This window comes from Rhinoderma darwinii, chromosome 1, assembly GCF_050947455.1.
Source record: "Rhinoderma darwinii isolate aRhiDar2 chromosome 1, aRhiDar2.hap1, whole genome shotgun sequence".
In the NCBI taxonomy this organism is placed as follows: domain Eukaryota; kingdom Metazoa; phylum Chordata; class Amphibia; order Anura; family Rhinodermatidae; genus Rhinoderma; species Rhinoderma darwinii.
Window position 1 is genome coordinate 627887203 of NC_134687.1, and position 18539 is coordinate 627905741.

Below are 18539 nucleotides of genomic sequence, written 5' to 3' on the forward strand. Positions count from 1 at the left end.
AACTGCTACGACGCGCCCCAGGACAATCCCGGCTACCTGCTCTCACCGACGGCCCAGCTCGAAACCTGCCGAGCAGGAGGACACCTTCAAACAACCGACCCCCCTTCCAAGGCATCGGAAGACAGTCGAGGACACATGGAAAGAGAGCAACCAAGAGCCCCGTTGTTGGACGCAGATTGGCACTGAGACCGCAACCAGGTTTCGCGACCACATAAATGTAAGTCAACCGGGGTGTTCAATATGCCACTGTGACGCTTCAGGACAGTCCGGGCTACATACTCTCACCGCGGGCCAGCTCTCAACCTGCCGAGGAGGAGGATGTCTTCAAACAACCGACCGACCCTTCCAAGGCATCGGAAGACATTCGAGGACACATGGAAAGAGAGCAACCAAGAGCCCCGTTGTTGGACGCAGATTGGCACTGAGACCGCATCCAGGTTTCGCGACCACAAGAATGTAAGTCAACCGGGGGGTTCAATATGCCACTGTGACGCTTCAGAACAGTCCGGGCTGCATACTCTCACCGCGGGCCAGCTCTCAACCTGCCGAGGAGGAGGATGTCTTCAAACAACCGACCGACCCTTCCAAGGCATCGGAAGACATTCGAGGACACATGGAAAGAGAGCAACCAAGAGCCCCGTTGTTGGACGCAGATTGGCACTGAGACCGCATCCAGGTTTCGCGACCACAAGAATGTAAGTCAACCGGGGGGTTCAATATGCCACTGTGACGCTTCAGAACAGTCCGGGCTGCATACTCTCACCGCGGGCCAGCTCTCAACCTGCCGAGGAGGAGGACGCCTACGAAGACCGGTCGGGGCAGCATCGTAAGTCTAGGACCTGTTCAGAGAGAGCCCAACATAGAGCCGAGAAGATGGAGCGCGCTCAGCGTCCCTAACCCTTACCAGTAAGGTAACAAGGACCAGGCTTAGGTAATATGGGACAAAGGCAACGGCAACCTCGACAATCCGGGTTGTTATCTGCACTCACCGGCGGCCCAGCTCGCAACCTGCCGAGATGGAGGAAGCCTACGAAGACCGGTCGGTCGGGGCAGCATCGTAAGTCGAGGACCTGTTTAGAGAGAGCCCAACATAGAGCCGAGAAGATGGAGCGCGCTCATCGTCCCTAACCCTTACCAGTAAGGTATCAAGGACCAGGCTTAGGTAATATGGGACAAAGGCAACGGCAACCTCGACAATCCGGGTTAACTGCTCTCACCGGCGGCCCAGCTCGCAACCTGCCGAGATGGAGGACGCCTACGAAGACCGGTCGGTCGGTCGGGGCAGAATCGTAAGTCGAGGACCTGTTTAGAGAGAGCCCAACATAGAGCCGAGAAGATGGAGCGCGCTCATCGTCCCTAACCCTTACCAGTAAGGTATCAAGGACCAGGCTTAGGTAATATGGGACAAAGGCAACGGCAACCTCGACAATCCGGGTTAACTGCTCTCACCGGCGGCCCAGCTCGCAACCTGCCGAGATGGAGGACGCCTACGAAGACCGGTCGGTCGGTCGGGGCAGAATCGTAAGTCGAGGACCTGTTTAGAGAGAGCCCAACATAGAGCCGAGAAGATGGAGCGCGCTCATCGTCCCTAACCCTTACCAGTAAGGTATCAAGGACCAGGCTTAGGTAATATGGGACAAAGGCAACGGCAACCTCGACAATCCGGGTTAACTGCTCTCACCGGCGGCCCAGCTCGCAACCTGCCGAGATGGAGGACGCCTACGAAGACCGGTCGGTCGGTCGGGGCAGAATCGTAAGTCGAGGACCTGTTTAGAGAGAGCCCAACATAGAGCCGAGAAGATGGAGCGCGCTCATCGTCCCTAACCCTTACCAGTAAGGTATCAAGGACCAGGCTTAGGTAATATGGGACAAAGGCAACGGCAACCTCGACAATCCGGGTTAACTGCTCTCACCGGCGGCCCAGCTCGCAACCTGCCGAGATGAAGGATGCCTACGAAGACCGGTCGGTCTTAAGTCGAGGACCTGTTTAGAGAGAGCCCAACATAGAGCCGAGAAGATGGAGCGCGCTCAGCGTCCCTAACCCTTACCAGTAAGGTAACAAGGACCAGGCTTAGGTAATATGGGACAAAGGCAACAACAACCTCGACAATCCGGGTTAACTGCTCTCTCTGGCGGCCCAGCTCGCAAAGTGCCGAGGAGGACGCCTTTGTCGCCCACGGGGAACCGAGGCCGCTTTCCCGGCGGCTTAGCGGCTCCACATGGGATGGGGCCGCCCCCCTCCGGAGAGGGGGGGAGGGAAGCCACCGTGGAGCCGCGTGTGGCTTGCATGCGGGAGCCACGCCGACACTTCCAGCCTCGGGCGAGGCGGAAGACGGCTTTGGACTACTTGCGAAAAACAACCGTGCCCCATGCGCGGGTGCGCCTGGGAGCACCTCGGCTAGAGAGGCCCTTGCGAGCAGCGGACATACGGGGGCGGTCACTGCCTCCCCGTCGTTTAAAGCTTTCTCTCGCGCCTCGGGCTCCGGCGACACCAGCACACTCTCGGACGCCTTTTAGAGTGATAGAAGCAGCACTGAGCAAACGCACCTCGCGGGAGCGAGAGGTACCGGCGCCCGCCTTAGCAGGACCGCCGGGCTTTTTGGGACACCGGCCGTAGGTGGCCGGGGGCGAAACAGACCCGGACGGTGTGGGAGGAAGACGCGCTCGCCGTAACCGACAGTGCTCCAAAGCACTGCCGAGCGAGTGGTCCCTCCGCCGCCGGGTCGCGGGGAGCCAGATCGATCTGAGGAGTCTTGGACAAATTCCAAAGACTCAAACGGCGCGGGAGCACGTGCTCCTCTCACAGCTTAACGACAGGTGGCCGAGGCCGACGGGGACTTCCAGGAGGCCGGCATGACGTGCCACTACATACCGGTCACACCATGGAAGTCCTTCTCGGGTTGGACCAGGTGCAGCTCCCGCTAGAACGTGCAGCACGTCCTCCTTCACGGTACTCTCGGTTGGACTCGCCAACGTGGCCGAGCTCCTACAACTGCTGGTCGGCCTGGGACTCCAGAAAGAATGCACCAAAGTTCTTTCGTGGAAGTCCAGGTGCACCGGACCGACCAGCCAACGAGGCCGACGGGGACTTCCAGGAGGCCGGCATGACGTGCCACTACATACCGGTCACACCATGGAAGTCCTTCTCGGCCACAAACGGTTAGGACTTCCCGCTAGGAAGAACCGTAGGGACTTGGAACGCGGAGCAGAAATGCCCTCTCACAGGATTTCAGGTGAAGGAGATATTCGCACCCCTAAAAGTGTCACCACCTCAAATACACCGGGGTAAGGTGCCAACTTACCCGGGCTCCTGGAACTGCTGCCCGGCTGAAGCCCAAAATAAAAACCTCATAGGGTTTTTCCTCCAAAACGTCAATGAAGACAGACCTGCCAGCCAGGCCGACGGGGACTTCCAGGAGGCCGGCATGACGTGCCACTACATACCGGTCACACCATGGAAGTCCTTCTCGGGTTGGACCAGGTGCAGCTCCCGCTAGAACGTGCAGCACGTCCTCCTTCACGGTACTCTCGGTTGGACTCGCCAACGTGGCCGAGCTCCTACAACTGCTGGTCGGCCTGGGACTCCAGAAAGAATGCACCAAAGTTCTTTCGTGGAAGTCCAGGTGCACCGGACCGACCAGCCAACGAGGCCGACGGGGACTTCCAGGAGGCCGGCATGACGTGCCACTACATACCGGTCACACCATGGAAGTCCTTCTCGGCCACAAACGGTTAGGACTTCCCGCTAGGAAGAACCGTAGGGACTTGGAACGCGGAGCAGAAATGCCCTCTCACAGGATTTCAGGTGAAGGAGATATTCGCACCCCTAAAAGTGTCACCACCTCAAATACACCGGGGTAAGGTGCCAACTTACCCGGGCTCCTGGAACTGCTGCCCGGCTGAAGCCCAAAATAAAAACCTCATAGGGTTTTTCCTCCAAAACGTCAATGAAGACAGACCTGCCAGCCAGGCCGACGGGGACTTCCAGGAGGCCGGCATGACGTGCCACTACATACCGGTCACACCATGGAAGTCCTTCTCGGGTTGGACCAGGTGCAGCTCCCGCTAGAACGTGCAGCACGTCCTCCTTCACGGTACTCTCGGTTGGACTCGCCAACGTGGCCGAGCTCCTACAACTGCTGGTCGGCCTGGGACTCCAGAAAGAATGCACCAAAGTTCTTTCGTGGAAGTCCAGGTGCACCGGACCGACCAGCCAACGAGGCCGACGGGGACTTCCAGGAGGCCGGCATGACGTGCCACTACATACCGGTCACACCATGGAAGTCCTTCTCGGCCACAAACGGTTAGGACTTCCCGCTAGGAAGAACCGTAGGGACTTGGAACGCGGAGCAGAAATGCCCTCTCACAGGATTTCAGGTGAAGGAGATATTCGCACCCCTAAAAGTGTCACCACCTCAAATACACCGGGGTAAGGTGCCAACTTACCCGGGCTCCTGGAACTGCTGCCCGGCTGAAGCCCAAAATAAAAACCTCATAGGGTTTTTCCTCCAAAACGTCAATGAAGACAGACCTGCCAGCCAGGCCGACGGGGACTTCCAGGAGGCCGGCATGACGTGCCACTACATACCGGTCACACCATGGAAGTCCTTCTCGGGTTGGACCAGGTGCAGCTCCCGCTAGAACGTGCAGCACGTCCTCCTTCACGGTACTCTCGGTTGGACTCGCCAACGTGGCCGAGCTCCTACAACTGCTGGTCGGCCTGGGACTCCAGAAAGAATGCACCAAAGTTCTTTCGTGGAAGTCCAGGTGCACCGGACCGACCAGCCAACGAGGCCGACGGGGACTTCCAGGAGGCCGGCATGACGTGCCACTACATACCGGTCACACCATGGAAGTCCTTCTCGGCCACAAACGGTTAGGACTTCCCGCTAGGAAGAACCGTAGGGACTTGGAACGCGGAGCAGAAATGCCCTCTCACAGGATTTCAGGTGAAGGAGATATTCGCACCCCTAAAAGTGTCACCACCTCAAATACACCGGGGTAAGGTGCCAACTTACCCGGGCTCCTGGAACTGCTGCCCGGCTGAAGCCCAAAATAAAAACCTCATAGGGTTTTTCCTCCAAAACGTCAATGAAGACAGACCTGCCAGCCAGGCCGACGGGGACTTCCAGGAGGCCGGCATGACGTGCCACTACATACCGGTCACACCATGGAAGTCCTTCTCGGGTTGGACCAGGTGCAGCTCCCGCTAGAACGTGCAGCACGTCCTCCTTCACGGTACTCTCGGTTGGACTCGCCAACGTGGCCGAGCTCCTACAACTGCTGGTCGGCCTGGGACTCCAGAAAGAATGCACCAAAGTTCTTTCGTGGAAGTCCAGGTGCACCGGACCGACCAGCCAACGAGGCCGACGGGGACTTCCAGGAGGCCGGCATGACGTGCCACTACATACCGGTCACACCATGGAAGTCCTTCTCGGCCACAAACGGTTAGGACTTCCCGCTAGGAAGAACCGTAGGGACTTGGAACGCGGAGCAGAAATGCCCTCTCACAGGATTTCAGGTGAAGGAGATATTCGCACCCCTAAAAGTGTCACCACCTCAAATACACCGGGGTAAGGTGCCAACTTACCCGGGCTCCTGGAACTGCTGCCCGGCTGAAGCCCAAAATAAAAACCTCATAGGGTTTTTCCTCCAAAACGTCAATGAAGACAGACCTGCCAGCCAGGCCGACGGGGACTTCCAGGAGGCCGGCATGACGTGCCACTACATACCGGTCACACCATGGAAGTCCTTCTCGGGTTGGACCAGGTGCAGCTCCCGCTAGAACGTGCAGCACGTCCTCCTTCACGGTACTCTCGGTTGGACTCGCCAACGTGGCCGAGCTCCTACAACTGCTGGTCGGCCTGGGACTCCAGAAAGAATGCACCAAAGTTCTTTCGTGGAAGTCCAGGTGCACCGGACCGACCAGCCAACGAGGCCGACGGGGACTTCCAGGAGGCCGGCATGACGTGCCACTACATACCGGTCACACCATGGAAGTCCTTCTCGGCCACAAACGGTTAGGACTTCCCGCTAGGAAGAACCGTAGGGACTTGGAACGCGGAGCAGAAATGCCCTCTCACAGGATTTCAGGTGAAGGAGATATTCGCACCCCTAAAAGTGTCACCACCTCAAATACACCGGGGTAAGGTGCCAACTTACCCGGGCTCCTGGAACTGCTGCCCGGCTGAAGCCCAAAATAAAAACCTCATAGGGTTTTTCCTCCAAAACGTCAATGAAGACAGACCTGCCAGCCAGGCCGACGGGGACTTCCAGGAGGCCGGCATGACGTGCCACTACATACCGGTCACACCATGGAAGTCCTTCTCGGGTTGGACCAGGTGCAGCTCCCGCTAGAACGTGCAGCACGTCCTCCTTCACGGTACTCTCGGTTGGACTCGCCAACGTGGCCGAGCTCCTACAACTGCTGGTCGGCCTGGGACTCCAGAAAGAATGCACCAAAGTTCTTTCGTGGAAGTCCAGGTGCACCGGACCGACCAGCCAACGAGGCCGACGGGGACTTCCAGGAGGCCGGCATGACGTGCCACTACATACCGGTCACACCATGGAAGTCCTTCTCGGCCACAAACGGTTAGGACTTCCCGCTAGGAAGAACCGTAGGGACTTGGAACGCGGAGCAGAAATGCCCTCTCACAGGATTTCAGGTGAAGGAGATATTCGCACCCCTAAAAGTGTCACCACCTCAAATACACCGGGGTAAGGTGCCAACTTACCCGGGCTCCTGGAACTGCTGCCCGGCTGAAGCCCAAAATAAAAACCTCATAGGGTTTTTCCTCCAAAACGTCAATGAAGACAGACCTGCCAGCCAGGCCGACGGGGACTTCCAGGAGGCCGGCATGACGTGCCACTACATACCGGTCACACCATGGAAGTCCTTCTCGGGTTGGACCAGGTGCAGCTCCCGCTAGAACGTGCAGCACGTCCTCCTTCACGGTACTCTCGGTTGGACTCGCCAACGTGGCCGAGCTCCTACAACTGCTGGTCGGCCTGGGACTCCAGAAAGAATGCACCAAAGTTCTTTCGTGGAAGTCCAGGTGCACCGGACCGACCAGCCAACGAGGCCGACGGGGACTTCCAGGAGGCCGGCATGACGTGCCACTACATACCGGTCACACCATGGAAGTCCTTCTCGGCCACAAACGGTTAGGACTTCCCGCTAGGAAGAACCGTAGGGACTTGGAACGCGGAGCAGAAATGCCCTCTCACAGGATTTCAGGTGAAGGAGATATTCGCACCCCTAAAAGTGTCACCACCTCAAATACACCGGGGTAAGGTGCCAACTTACCCGGGCTCCTGGAACTGCTGCCCGGCTGAAGCCCAAAATAAAAACCTCATAGGGTTTTTCCTCCAAAACGTCAATGAAGACAGACCTGCCAGCCAGGCCGACGGGGACTTCCAGGAGGCCGGCATGACGTGCCACTACATACCGGTCACACCATGGAAGTCCTTCTCGGGTTGGACCAGGTGCAGCTCCCGCTAGAACGTGCAGCACGTCCTCCTTCACGGTACTCTCGGTTGGACTCGCCAACGTGGCCGAGCTCCTACAACTGCTGGTCGGCCTGGGACTCCAGAAAGAATGCACCAAAGTTCTTTCGTGGAAGTCCAGGTGCACCGGACCGACCAGCCAACGAGGCCGACGGGGACTTCCAGGAGGCCGGCATGACGTGCCACTACATACCGGTCACACCATGGAAGTCCTTCTCGGCCACAAACGGTTAGGACTTCCCGCTAGGAAGAACCGTAGGGACTTGGAACGCGGAGCAGAAATGCCCTCTCACAGGATTTCAGGTGAAGGAGATATTCGCACCCCTAAAAGTGTCACCACCTCAAATACACCGGGGTAAGGTGCCAACTTACCCGGGCTCCTGGAACTGCTGCCCGGCTGAAGCCCAAAATAAAAACCTCATAGGGTTTTTCCTCCAAAACGTCAATGAAGACAGACCTGCCAGCCAGGCCGACGGGGACTTCCAGGAGGCCGGCATGACGTGCCACTACATACCGGTCACACCATGGAAGTCCTTCTCGGGTTGGACCAGGTGCAGCTCCCGCTAGAACGTGCAGCACGTCCTCCTTCACGGTACTCTCGGTTGGACTCGCCAACGTGGCCGAGCTCCTACAACTGCTGGTCGGCCTGGGACTCCAGAAAGAATGCACCAAAGTTCTTTCGTGGAAGTCCAGGTGCACCGGACCGACCAGCCAACGAGGCCGACGGGGACTTCCAGGAGGCCGGCATGACGTGCCACTACATACCGGTCACACCATGGAAGTCCTTCTCGGCCACAAACGGTTAGGACTTCCCGCTAGGAAGAACCGTAGGGACTTGGAACGCGGAGCAGAAATGCCCTCTCACAGGATTTCAGGTGAAGGAGATATTCGCACCCCTAAAAGTGTCACCACCTCAAATACACCGGGGTAAGGTGCCAACTTACCCGGGCTCCTGGAACTGCTGCCCGGCTGAAGCCCAAAATAAAAACCTCATAGGGTTTTTCCTCCAAAACGTCAATGAAGACAGACCTGCCAGCCAGGCCGACGGGGACTTCCAGGAGGCCGGCATGACGTGCCACTACATACCGGTCACACCATGGAAGTCCTTCTCGGGTTGGACCAGGTGCAGCTCCCGCTAGAACGTGCAGCACGTCCTCCTTCACGGTACTCTCGGTTGGACTCGCCAACGTGGCCGAGCTCCTACAACTGCTGGTCGGCCTGGGACTCCAGAAAGAATGCACCAAAGTTCTTTCGTGGAAGTCCAGGTGCACCGGACCGACCAGCCAACGAGGCCGACGGGGACTTCCAGGAGGCCGGCATGACGTGCCACTACATACCGGTCACACCATGGAAGTCCTTCTCGGCCACAAACGGTTAGGACTTCCCGCTAGGAAGAACCGTAGGGACTTGGAACGCGGAGCAGAAATGCCCTCTCACAGGATTTCAGGTGAAGGAGATATTCGCACCCCTAAAAGTGTCACCACCTCAAATACACCGGGGTAAGGTGCCAACTTACCCGGGCTCCTGGAACTGCTGCCCGGCTGAAGCCCAAAATAAAAACCTCATAGGGTTTTTCCTCCAAAACGTCAATGAAGACAGACCTGCCAGCCAGGCCGACGGGGACTTCCAGGAGGCCGGCATGACGTGCCACTACATACCGGTCACACCATGGAAGTCCTTCTCGGGTTGGACCAGGTGCAGCTCCCGCTAGAACGTGCAGCACGTCCTCCTTCACGGTACTCTCGGTTGGACTCGCCAACGTGGCCGAGCTCCTACAACTGCTGGTCGGCCTGGGACTCCAGAAAGAATGCACCAAAGTTCTTTCGTGGAAGTCCAGGTGCACCGGACCGACCAGCCAACGAGGCCGACGGGGACTTCCAGGAGGCCGGCATGACGTGCCACTACATACCGGTCACACCATGGAAGTCCTTCTCGGCCACAAACGGTTAGGACTTCCCGCTAGGAAGAACCGTAGGGACTTGGAACGCGGAGCAGAAATGCCCTCTCACAGGATTTCAGGTGAAGGAGATATTCGCACCCCTAAAAGTGTCACCACCTCAAATACACCGGGGTAAGGTGCCAACTTACCCGGGCTCCTGGAACTGCTGCCCGGCTGAAGCCCAAAATAAAAACCTCATAGGGTTTTTCCTCCAAAACGTCAATGAAGACAGACCTGCCAGCCAGGCCGACGGGGACTTCCAGGAGGCCGGCATGACGTGCCACTACATACCGGTCACACCATGGAAGTCCTTCTCGGGTTGGACCAGGTGCAGCTCCCGCTAGAACGTGCAGCACGTCCTCCTTCACGGTACTCTCGGTTGGACTCGCCAACGTGGCCGAGCTCCTACAACTGCTGGTCGGCCTGGGACTCCAGAAAGAATGCACCAAAGTTCTTTCGTGGAAGTCCAGGTGCACCGGACCGACCAGCCAACGAGGCCGACGGGGACTTCCAGGAGGCCGGCATGACGTGCCACTACATACCGGTCACACCATGGAAGTCCTTCTCGGCCACAAACGGTTAGGACTTCCCGCTAGGAAGAACCGTAGGGACTTGGAACGCGGAGCAGAAATGCCCTCTCACAGGATTTCAGGTGAAGGAGATATTCGCACCCCTAAAAGTGTCACCACCTCAAATACACCGGGGTAAGGTGCCAACTTACCCGGGCTCCTGGAACTGCTGCCCGGCTGAAGCCCAAAATAAAAACCTCATAGGGTTTTTCCTCCAAAACGTCAATGAAGACAGACCTGCCAGCCAGGCCGACGGGGACTTCCAGGAGGCCGGCATGACGTGCCACTACATACCGGTCACACCATGGAAGTCCTTCTCGGGTTGGACCAGGTGCAGCTCCCGCTAGAACGTGCAGCACGTCCTCCTTCACGGTACTCTCGGTTGGACTCGCCAACGTGGCCGAGCTCCTACAACTGCTGGTCGGCCTGGGACTCCAGAAAGAATGCACCAAAGTTCTTTCGTGGAAGTCCAGGTGCACCGGACCGACCAGCCAACGAGGCCGACGGGGACTTCCAGGAGGCCGGCATGACGTGCCACTACATACCGGTCACACCATGGAAGTCCTTCTCGGCCACAAACGGTTAGGACTTCCCGCTAGGAAGAACCGTAGGGACTTGGAACGCGGAGCAGAAATGCCCTCTCACAGGATTTCAGGTGAAGGAGATATTCGCACCCCTAAAAGTGTCACCACCTCAAATACACCGGGGTAAGGTGCCAACTTACCCGGGCTCCTGGAACTGCTGCCCGGCTGAAGCCCAAAATAAAAACCTCATAGGGTTTTTCCTCCAAAACGTCAATGAAGACAGACCTGCCAGCCAGGCCGACGGGGACTTCCAGGAGGCCGGCATGACGTGCCACTACATACCGGTCACACCATGGAAGTCCTTCTCGGGTTGGACCAGGTGCAGCTCCCGCTAGAACGTGCAGCACGTCCTCCTTCACGGTACTCTCGGTTGGACTCGCCAACGTGGCCGAGCTCCTACAACTGCTGGTCGGCCTGGGACTCCAGAAAGAATGCACCAAAGTTCTTTCGTGGAAGTCCAGGTGCACCGGACCGACCAGCCAACGAGGCCGACGGGGACTTCCAGGAGGCCGGCATGACGTGCCACTACATACCGGTCACACCATGGAAGTCCTTCTCGGCCACAAACGGTTAGGACTTCCCGCTAGGAAGAACCGTAGGGACTTGGAACGCGGAGCAGAAATGCCCTCTCACAGGATTTCAGGTGAAGGAGATATTCGCACCCCTAAAAGTGTCACCACCTCAAATACACCGGGGTAAGGTGCCAACTTACCCGGGCTCCTGGAACTGCTGCCCGGCTGAAGCCCAAAATAAAAACCTCATAGGGTTTTTCCTCCAAAACGTCAATGAAGACAGACCTGCCAGCCAGGCCGACGGGGACTTCCAGGAGGCCGGCATGACGTGCCACTACATACCGGTCACACCATGGAAGTCCTTCTCGGGTTGGACCAGGTGCAGCTCCCGCTAGAACGTGCAGCACGTCCTCCTTCACGGTACTCTCGGTTGGACTCGCCAACGTGGCCGAGCTCCTACAACTGCTGGTCGGCCTGGGACTCCAGAAAGAATGCACCAAAGTTCTTTCGTGGAAGTCCAGGTGCACCGGACCGACCAGCCAACGAGGCCGACGGGGACTTCCAGGAGGCCGGCATGACGTGCCACTACATACCGGTCACACCATGGAAGTCCTTCTCGGCCACAAACGGTTAGGACTTCCCGCTAGGAAGAACCGTAGGGACTTGGAACGCGGAGCAGAAATGCCCTCTCACAGGATTTCAGGTGAAGGAGATATTCGCACCCCTAAAAGTGTCACCACCTCAAATACACCGGGGTAAGGTGCCAACTTACCCGGGCTCCTGGAACTGCTGCCCGGCTGAAGCCCAAAATAAAAACCTCATAGGGTTTTTCCTCCAAAACGTCAATGAAGACAGACCTGCCAGCCAGGCCGACGGGGACTTCCAGGAGGCCGGCATGACGTGCCACTACATACCGGTCACACCATGGAAGTCCTTCTCGGGTTGGACCAGGTGCAGCTCCCGCTAGAACGTGCAGCACGTCCTCCTTCACGGTACTCTCGGTTGGACTCGCCAACGTGGCCGAGCTCCTACAACTGCTGGTCGGCCTGGGACTCCAGAAAGAATGCACCAAAGTTCTTTCGTGGAAGTCCAGGTGCACCGGACCGACCAGCCAACGAGGCCGACGGGGACTTCCAGGAGGCCGGCATGACGTGCCACTACATACCGGTCACACCATGGAAGTCCTTCTCGGCCACAAACGGTTAGGACTTCCCGCTAGGAAGAACCGTAGGGACTTGGAACGCGGAGCAGAAATGCCCTCTCACAGGATTTCAGGTGAAGGAGATATTCGCACCCCTAAAAGTGTCACCACCTCAAATACACCGGGGTAAGGTGCCAACTTACCCGGGCTCCTGGAACTGCTGCCCGGCTGAAGCCCAAAATAAAAACCTCATAGGGTTTTTCCTCCAAAACGTCAATGAAGACAGACCTGCCAGCCAGGCCGACGGGGACTTCCAGGAGGCCGGCATGACGTGCCACTACATACCGGTCACACCATGGAAGTCCTTCTCGGGTTGGACCAGGTGCAGCTCCCGCTAGAACGTGCAGCACGTCCTCCTTCACGGTACTCTCGGTTGGACTCGCCAACGTGGCCGAGCTCCTACAACTGCTGGTCGGCCTGGGACTCCAGAAAGAATGCACCAAAGTTCTTTCGTGGAAGTCCAGGTGCACCGGACCGACCAGCCAACGAGGCCGACGGGGACTTCCAGGAGGCCGGCATGACGTGCCACTACATACCGGTCACACCATGGAAGTCCTTCTCGGCCACAAACGGTTAGGACTTCCCGCTAGGAAGAACCGTAGGGACTTGGAACGCGGAGCAGAAATGCCCTCTCACAGGATTTCAGGTGAAGGAGATATTCGCACCCCTAAAAGTGTCACCACCTCAAATACACCGGGGTAAGGTGCCAACTTACCCGGGCTCCTGGAACTGCTGCCCGGCTGAAGCCCAAAATAAAAACCTCATAGGGTTTTTCCTCCAAAACGTCAATGAAGACAGACCTGCCAGCCAGGCCGACGGGGACTTCCAGGAGGCCGGCATGACGTGCCACTACATACCGGTCACACCATGGAAGTCCTTCTCGGGTTGGACCAGGTGCAGCTCCCGCTAGAACGTGCAGCACGTCCTCCTTCACGGTACTCTCGGTTGGACTCGCCAACGTGGCCGAGCTCCTACAACTGCTGGTCGGCCTGGGACTCCAGAAAGAATGCACCAAAGTTCTTTCGTGGAAGTCCAGGTGCACCGGACCGACCAGCCAACGAGGCCGACGGGGACTTCCAGGAGGCCGGCATGACGTGCCACTACATACCGGTCACACCATGGAAGTCCTTCTCGGCCACAAACGGTTAGGACTTCCCGCTAGGAAGAACCGTAGGGACTTGGAACGCGGAGCAGAAATGCCCTCTCACAGGATTTCAGGTGAAGGAGATATTCGCACCCCTAAAAGTGTCACCACCTCAAATACACCGGGGTAAGGTGCCAACTTACCCGGGCTCCTGGAACTGCTGCCCGGCTGAAGCCCAAAATAAAAACCTCATAGGGTTTTTCCTCCAAAACGTCAATGAAGACAGACCTGCCAGCCAGGCCGACGGGGACTTCCAGGAGGCCGGCATGACGTGCCACTACATACCGGTCACACCATGGAAGTCCTTCTCGGGTTGGACCAGGTGCAGCTCCCGCTAGAACGTGCAGCACGTCCTCCTTCACGGTACTCTCGGTTGGACTCGCCAACGTGGCCGAGCTCCTACAACTGCTGGTCGGCCTGGGACTCCAGAAAGAATGCACCAAAGTTCTTTCGTGGAAGTCCAGGTGCACCGGACCGACCAGCCAACGAGGCCGACGGGGACTTCCAGGAGGCCGGCATGACGTGCCACTACATACCGGTCACACCATGGAAGTCCTTCTCGGCCACAAACGGTTAGGACTTCCCGCTAGGAAGAACCGTAGGGACTTGGAACGCGGAGCAGAAATGCCCTCTCACAGGATTTCAGGTGAAGGAGATATTCGCACCCCTAAAAGTGTCACCACCTCAAATACACCGGGGTAAGGTGCCAACTTACCCGGGCTCCTGGAACTGCTGCCCGGCTGAAGCCCAAAATAAAAACCTCATAGGGTTTTTCCTCCAAAACGTCAATGAAGACAGACCTGCCAGCCAGGCCGACGGGGACTTCCAGGAGGCCGGCATGACGTGCCACTACATACCGGTCACACCATGGAAGTCCTTCTCGGGTTGGACCAGGTGCAGCTCCCGCTAGAACGTGCAGGTCGGCTTGGGACTTCAGAAAATACCATAAAAAAAAAAAGTTTTTTTATTATGAAGGTAAAACACACAGCGGGACCGAGACGCGAGCCAGGCCGACGGGGACTTCCAGGAGGTCGGCATGAGGTGGCCGCGCCTACCGCTCTTGCCCTGGAAGTCCGCCGAGGACCGCAGGGCGCTACGGAGCTCGTACACTGCTGCCCCCGGGCTGGCACGGCTTCCCCATGGCTCCTCTATCCCCCCACAGGTGCAATAGGCAGGCACACGCCGCTCGTACACCGAGGTGGCTTCCGGCCGCTTTCGGTAGGAGTCACCGAGGTGGCCTTGCTCGTGCAAATGCAGGTGGGCTTGGGGCTTCCGAAAATACCATAAAAAAAAAAAGATTTTTTTATTAAGAAGGTAAAAAAAAAAACAGCGGGACCGACCCGCGAGCTAGGCCGACGGGGACTTCCAGGAGGTCGGCATGAGGTGGAGGCTCCTACCGCTCTTGCCCTGGAAGTCCGCAGAGGACCGCGGGCGCTGTGGAGCTCCCACAAGGAAGCTGCCGGCATGCAGCAGCTCCCACGGGGCCCCTCTATCCCCCCACGGGTGCAATAGGCAGGCACACGCCGCTCATACTCGGAGATGGCTCCCGGCCGCTTTCGGTAGGAGTCACCGAGGTGGCCGGGCTCGTGCAACTCCAGGTGGGCTTGGGACTTCAGAAAATGGCATAGAAAAAAAAATAATTTTTATTAAGAAGGTAAAAAAAAAACAGCGGGACCAACCCGCGAGCGAGGCCGACGGGGACATCCAGGGCAGCGGCGTGAGAGGGCGGCTTGGTGCCGCTATCTCCCTGGAAGCCGCATTCGGCCTAAGCAGGGAACGCCTCCCGCCCTCCTCTCGTCCTGGAAGTGTTGGACTTGGGGGGCGGAGCAAGTTCTCCCTCTCACAGTATTTCAGGCGTAGGAGATATTCACACCCCTAAAAGTGTCACCTCGCCAATTACACCGGTGGGAGGTGCCAAAATGACCGGCCTCCTGGAACGGCTGCTTGGCTGAAGGCCAAAATAAAAACCTCATAGGGTTTTTTCTCCAAAACGTGAATGAAGACAGACACGCGAGCGAGGCCGAGGGGGAGTTCCAGGAGGTCGGCATGAGGTGGCCGCACCTACCGCTTGAGCCCTGGAAGTCCGTCGCGGACCGGAAGTGCATGTCGGGCGGGTGAACTACGGGACTCGCCGCGGGCGCTGTGGAGCTCCCACAAGGAAGCTGCCGGCATGTACAAGCTCCCACGGGGCCCCTCTATCCCCCCACGGGTGCAAAAGGCCGGCACACGCCGCTGATACGCGGAGCTGGCTCCCGGCCGCTGTCATGCATCACTCGCGGACCGGAAGTGCTTGTCAGCCGGGTGGACACGACGGGACTCGCCGCGGGCGCTGTGGAGCTCGTACAGGGCTGCCCCCGGGCTGGCACAGCTTCCCCATGGCTCCTCTATCCCCCCACGGCTGCAATAGGCAGGCACACGCCGCTCGTACACCGAGCTGGCTCCCGGCCGCTTTCGGTAGGAGTAACCGAGGTGGCCTTGCTCGTGCAAATGCAGGTGGGCTTGGGGCTTCCGAAAATACCATAAAAAAAAAAAGTTTTTTTATTAAGAAGGTAAAAAAAAAAAACAGCGGGGCCGACCCGCGAGCTAGGCCGACGGGGACTTCCAGGAGGTCGGCATGAGGTGGAGGCTCCTACCGCTCTTGCCCTGGAAGTCCGCAGAGGACCGCGGGCGCTGTGGAGCTCCCACAAGGAAGCTGCCGGCATCCAGCAGCTCCCACGGGGCCCCTCTATCCCCCCACAGGTGCAATAGGCAGGCACACACCGCTCATACGCGGAGCTGGCTCCCCGAAGCTGACATGCATCATTGGCGGGGCGGAAGTGCTTATCAGCCGGGTGGACACAACGGGACTCGCCACGGGCGAACCACAGCTCCCACAAGCAAGCTGCCGGTATGCACAAGCTCCTACGGGGCCCCTCTATCCCCCCACAGGTGCAATAGGCAGGCACACACCGCTCATACGCGGAGCTGGCTCCCCGAAGCTGACATGCATCATTGGCGGGGCGGAAGTGCTTGTCAGCCGGGTGGACACAACGGGACTCGCCACGGGCGAACCACAGCTCCCACAAGCTAGCTGCCGGTATGCACAAGCTCCTACGGGGCCCCTCTATCCCCCCACAGGTGCAATAGGCAGGCACACACCGCTCATACGCGGAGCTGGCTCCCCGAAGCTGACATGCATCATTGGCGGGGCGGAAGTGCTTATCAGCCGGGTGGACACAACGGGACTCGCCACGGGCGAACCACAGCTCCCACAAGCAAGCTGCCGGTATGCACAAGCTCCTACGGGGCCCCTCTATCCCCCCACAGGTGCAATAGGCAGGCACACACCGCTCATACGCGGAGCTGGCTCCCCGAAGCTGACATGCATCATTGGCGGGGCGGAAGTGCTTGTCAGCCGGGTGGACACAACGGGACTCGCCACGGGCGAACCACAGCTCCCACAAGCAAGCTGCCGGTATGCACAAGCTCCTACGGGGCCCCTCTATCCCCCCACAGGTGCAATAGGCAGGCACACACCGCTCATACGCGGAGCTGGCTCCCCGAAGCTGACATGCATCATTGGCGGGGCGGAAGTGCTTGTCAGCCGGGTGGACACAACGGGACTCGCCACGGGCGAACCACAGCTCCCACAAGCTAGCTGCCGGTATGCACAAGCTCCTACGGGGCCCCTCTATCCCCCCACAGGTGCAATAGGCAGGCACACACCGCTCATACGCGGAGCTGGCTCCCCGAAGCTGACATGCATCATTGGCGGGGCGGAAGTGCTTATCAGCCGGGTGGACACAACGGGACTCGCCACAGGCGAACCACAGCTCCCACAAGCTAGCTGCCGGTATGCACAAGCTCCTACGGGGCCCCTCTATCCCCCCACAGGTGCAATAGGCAGGCACACACCGCTCATACGCGGAGCTGGCTCCCCGAAGCTGACATGCATCATTGGCGGGGCGGAAGTGCTTGTCAGCCGGGTGGACACAACGGGACTCGCCACGGGCGAACCACAGCTCCCACAAGCTAGCTGCCGGTATGCACAAGCTCCTACGGGGCCCCTCTATCCCCCCACAGGTGCAATAGGCAGGCACACACCGCTCATACGCGGAGCTGGCTCCCCGAAGCTGACATGCATCATTGGTGGGGCGGAAGTGCTTGTCAGCCGGGTGGACACAACGGGACTCGCCGCGGGCGCTGCGGAGCTCGTACACGGCTGCCCCCGGGCTGGCACAGCTTCCCCATGGCTCCTCTATCCCTCCACGGCTGCAATAGGCAGGCACACACCGCTCATACACGGAGCTGGCTCCGGCCGCTTTCGGAAGGAGACGCCGACGTGGCCTTGCTCGTGCAACTCCAGGTGGGCTTGAGGCTTCCGAAAATGCAAAAAAAAAAAAAAGATTTTTTTATTAAGAAGGTAGAAAAATCAGCGGGACCGACCCGCGAGCGAGGCCGACGGGGACTTCCAGGAGGTCGGCATGAGGTGGCCGCGTCTACCGCTCGAAACCTGGAAGTCTGCAACGGGCGCTGCGGAGCTCGTACACGGCTGCCTCCGGTCTTGCACAGCTTCCCCATGGCTCCTCTATCCCCCCCATGGGTGCAATATAAAAAAAAACAATTTTAGTCATTATTAACCCCTTCCCGCCATTGGACGTATATGTACGTCCTGGAAAGCATTGACTTCCCGCAAAATGCCGTACAATGTTTGGCACCGGCTCAGAAGCTGAGTCGGTGCCATCATCACCGGATCTCAGCTGTATCTTACAGCTGACATCCGACTGTAACGGTGGGGACCGAACTATGACTAAAATTGTTTTTTTTTATATTGCACCCATGGGGGGGATAGAGGAGCCATGGGGAAGCTGTGCAAGACCGGAGGCAGCCGTGTACGAGCTCCGCAGCGCCCGTTGCAGACTTCCAGGTTTCGAGCGGTAGACGCGGCCACCTCATGCCGACCTCCTGGAAGTCCCCGTCGGCCTCGCTCGCGGGTCGGTCCCGCTGATTTTTCTACCTTCTTAATAAAAAAATCTTTTTTTTTTTTTTGCATTTTCGGAAGCCTCAAGCCCACCTGGAGTTGCACGAGCAAGGCCACGTCGGCG